Source organism: Rissa tridactyla, chromosome 19 (genome assembly GCF_028500815.1).
Source record: "Rissa tridactyla isolate bRisTri1 chromosome 19, bRisTri1.patW.cur.20221130, whole genome shotgun sequence".
Taxonomy (NCBI): domain Eukaryota; kingdom Metazoa; phylum Chordata; class Aves; order Charadriiformes; family Laridae; genus Rissa; species Rissa tridactyla.
The window spans coordinates 2,614,487-2,619,103 of NC_071484.1; positions in this window are offsets into that span (position 1 = coordinate 2,614,487).

The following is a 4,617-nucleotide window of genomic DNA, read 5'->3' on the forward strand; positions in this document are numbered from 1 at the left end:
CCGTGCCACACCTCAGGGACCGTGCAGGGATGGTGACACCGTGACACAGGGCTGTGCAGTGACAGTGACACCGTGCCCCAGGGACCATGCAGGGATGGTGACACCGTGACACGGGGCTGTGCAGAGACAGCGACACCGTGCCACACCTCAGGGACCATGCAGGGACGGTGACACCGTGACAAGGGGCTGTGCAGTGACACCGTGCCACACCACAGGACCATGCAGGGATGGTGACACCGTGACACGGGGCTGTGCAGTGACACCGGGCCACACCACAGGACCATGCAGGGACGGTGACACCGTGACACGGGGCTGTGCAGTGACACTGGGCCACACCACAGGACCATGCAGGGACGGTGACACCGTGACACGGGGCTGTGCAGTGACACCGGGCCACACCGCAGGACCATGCAGGGATGGTGACACCGTGACTCGGGGCTGTGCAGTGACACCGTGCCACACCACAGGACCATGCAGGGATGGTGACACCGTGACACGGGGCTGTGCAGTGACAGTGACACCGTGCCCCAGGGACCATGCAGGGATGGTGACACCATGACACGGGGCTGTGCAGAGACAGCGACACCGTGCCACACCTCAGGGACCATGCAGGGACGGTGACACCATGACACGGGGCTGTGCAGTGACAGTGACACCGTGCCCCAGGGACCATGCAGGGACAGTGCCACCGTGACACGGGGCTGTGCAGTGACAGTGACACCGTGCCACATGACAGGACCATGCAGGGACGGTGACACCATGACACTGGGGTCCATGCAGGGATGGTGACACTATGCCAACACCCCAGGGACCCACACAGGGACACTGACACCTGTGACACTGGGGGCCATGCAGTGCCACTGGTGCCACCAGTGCCATGTGGTGACACCACGCTCAGCGCCCCCCCTCCCCTGCCTCTCCCCCAGGGGGGTCCGTCCCTCCTGGGTACTGGGGTCCCCACCCAGCCCACCCTTGGGGACAGCCCCCACTGGGGGACGTCACCCTGTCCCTACGGCCCCGTGGGGGGGGGGGCGACCTGCCAGCTCCAGGATGTCTGCACCCCCCCAACTGCCCGGTGGGTGCTGGGGAGGGGGTGCACCAAGGGAAGGGGGGCACCAGGGTGGGGGTGCTCTGGGGAGGGGGTGCTCCGGGTACAGGGTACACCAGGGTGGGGGTGCTCCGGGGAAGGGGTGCTCCGGGGAGGGGGTGCTTTGGGAAGGGGGCGCACCAGGGAGGGTGGCTCCAGGGATAGGGGTGCACCGGGATGGGGTGCACTGAGGAGGGGGTGCTCCAGGGACAGGGTACACCAGGGTGGGGGTGCTCCGGGGAGGGGGTGCTCCAAGGAGAGGGTGTTCCTGGGAAGGGGTGCACCAGGAACGGGGCGCACCAGGGAAGGGGGCTCTGGGGAAGGGGTGCACCGGGAATGGGGTGCCCCAGGGTGGGGGGCTCTGGGGAGGGGGTGTTGGGGGGGGGGGTGCAGCGGGATGGGGCGCAGCGAGGATGAGGTGCAGCGGGAGGGGGTGCAGTGGGGGGTGGAGCGGGGAGGGGTGCAGTGGGGGGGTGCGGTGGGGGCGTGAAGCAGGAGGGGGTCCAGCGGGGGGGTACGGTGGGATGGGATGTCGTGGGGGGTGCAGTGGGAGGGGGTGCAGTGGGGGGTGGAACGGGGGGGGGTCCAGCGCGGGGGGGTGCAGTGGGGGGGTGGAGTGGGGGGATGTGCAGTGGAGGGGTGAAGCTGGAGGGGGTGCAGTGGGGGGGTGCAGCGGGATGGGATGTAGTGGGGGGGTGCAGTGGGAGGGGGTGCAGCGGGGGGGTGCAGCAGGATGGGATGTAGTGGGGGGTGCAGCAGGGGGGTGCAGCTGGAGGGGGTGCAGTGGGGGGTGGAGCAGGGGGGTGCAGTGGGGGCGTGAAGCAGGAGGGGGTCCAGTGGGGGGGGGTGCAGTGGGATGGGGTGCAGCAGGGGGTGCAGCGGGAGAGGGTGCAGTGGGGGGGTGCAGCGGGGGGGGGGTGCAGCGGGATGGGATGTAGTGGGGGGTGCAGCGGGAGGGGGTGCAGTGGGGGGGTGCAGCGGGGGGGGGGTGCAGCGGGATGGGATGTAGTGGGGGGTGCAGCGGGAGGGGGTGCAGCGGGATGGGATATAGTGGGGGGGTGCAGTGGGAGGGGGTGCAGCAGGGGGGGTGCAGTGGGGGGGTGCAGCAGGAGGGGGTGCAGCGGGAGGGGCAGCTGCCCATCCCCAGCCCCCCCCCAAGCCGCAGCGCCATTGATCCCGCCAGCAATTTGCAGAGTTAAATATTTGGCTTGTGCGCGGTGCGGCTCCTGCTCCGACAGCTCAAACAGCCCCCCCGGTGCCAGGGGACGGAGGGGCCGCGGCTGCTCCAGACGCTGCCGGGTCGATGGCGGGAGGTGCAGCGAGCCGGGGCGGCCTCAGCGCCCGGGGGGACATGCGGGTGCCGGGGGACACGGCACAGCACCCTTGGGCCTCCACCAGCACCCACCTGGAGGCAGCATCCATGTCATGAGCGCAGGGGTCTTAGCCAGGGTGTCATCGCCCCCCCCACCCTGGCTGGACACGCGCTGCCCTTCAGGCCCCCTCCACGGCCATCGATTGAGCTGTCGATGCCACCCAGCAGCTTGTGGAGCGGAGCCATCTGTCACCGACAGGGACGGCTGTGGGCTGAGCCATGGGGCCACCACCGTGGACGCAGGGTGTCCTGCCAGCTTGTCCCCAAGAGGGTTTGGCTGGGGGGTGGCCAGGAGCGGGAGCCGGGCAGCTCTGCGGGTGCTGGGGTGATGCTGGGGCAGCTGCCATGGCTGGGCACCACGCGGCACCCACGGGAGGGACATCGGAACCCAGGAGAGGGACATCGGAGCTGAAGGGAGGGACATCAGCACCCATGGGAAGGACATCAGCACCCACGGGAGGGACATCAAGACCCATGGGAAGGACATCGGAACCCAGGGGAGGGACATCAACACCCATGGAAAGGACATCAGAACCCACAAGAGGGACATCCAAACCCAGGGGAGGGACAACAACACCCATGGGAAGGACATCAGCACCCACAGGAGGGACATTGGAACCCAGGTGAGGGACATCAACACCCATGGGAAGGACATCAGCACCCAGGGGAGGGACATTAGCACCCACAGGAGGCCCATCGGAATCCACAGGAGGGCCATTAAAACCCATGGGAGGGACATCAGCACCCATGGGAGGGCCGCGATGGCCAAGCGCCGGGCTCAGTAGCCCTTCCGGAGCCGGACACCAATACCCAGGCACCCAGCCCACCCAGGGGGCTCGACCCCCAGCTCGGCCCAGCTCACCAGGCACCCCCAAACCGAGCACCCGCCATCCCCGCGCCTCGCCATCCCCCTGAAACCCCTCGCTCCCTCGGCCCCGCTAAACTCGTTAGCGCCTGGCGAACGTCAGCAGGGCAGCAGCGAAGCGCCAAATGCGATTACGGCGCCCGTCTCGCTTTCTCCTTCCACCCCACATCCCCCCCGGCCTCCTCCCAGCCCCGGTTTCGGCGGAGGCGGCCAGCTGGGGAGGGAGGTGGGGGGGAGGGAGGGGGAAAAGGCAATCAGAGCTTATCTCTGAGCCCGGCCCTGATTTATGGCTGGCTGCGAGGGACTCCCGGCATCGCCACCGCAATTAAAGGAGCATTAAAAAAAAAAAAAAAAAAGCAGAGGAGGAGAGCGGGGAAGGGTTAGCGCTCGTACGTGGCTCCCTCCCAGCGCTGCCTGGAAATTGGGGTACCCAGAGAGGGCACCCCGGCTTGGGGACGCTCTCCTGTGGCTGTCACTGCACAGGGACCACCGGGTATCCCCAGCGAGTGAGACAGGGCACCCCTGGGTGCAGGGCTGGGCTGGAGGAGGGTGGAGGGGGTGGGAAGGGTGCCCGGCCCCGAAAAGGGGTGGGAATGGAAGGGCCGTGACACCCCGGGAAAGGTCCCTGTGCCCAAAGGCTGGCGTTGGGGACAGCCAGGACACGGCCTCGCTCTGCCGGGCCAAGGGTGGGAAGGTGGGTCGGAGCCCAAGCATCCCCGAGGGCCCTGGGGACCGTCGTGGTGGGCAGGGGCTGCCGACACCCCCCCTTCTCAAAACGCGGGGACAGGGGAGGGTGGCAGCAGGACAGGGGAGGGTGGCAGCAGGACAGGGCTACCCCAGGGGGAAACCGCTGACCGCAGCAAAGCCCAGCGAATCCCAGAATTGCATCCCGGGAAGCCAGACCCGCACCGGGGGGGTGTCCAGAGCCAACACAACGCCATGCCTCCACCTCAAGGAAGCTCACAGGGCGGGGAAGATAACGTTCCGAGAAGCTCCCTGGGACCGCCACGGGGATGTGTACCGGGGAAAAAAAAAAAAAGCACGAGCTCGTCAGCTCCGCTTGCGTGCGGTGAACTTTACAGAGCGCAGCCGTGGCCCGGCATAGGAAGGAGCTGGGAGCGGGCCAGGGAAGCGCGGCGCTGGCAGCCCGCAGGTTGCGGAGCCGCGGGGAGCCGGCTGCTGTTTAGCACTTTATTAAAACCAACGCGAAGAGCCAGCACCCGCCTTCGCCCAGACGCGCACTCTCCCGCGGGGAAACCGCCGCCGAAGGAAAAAAAAAAAAAACCCAAAACC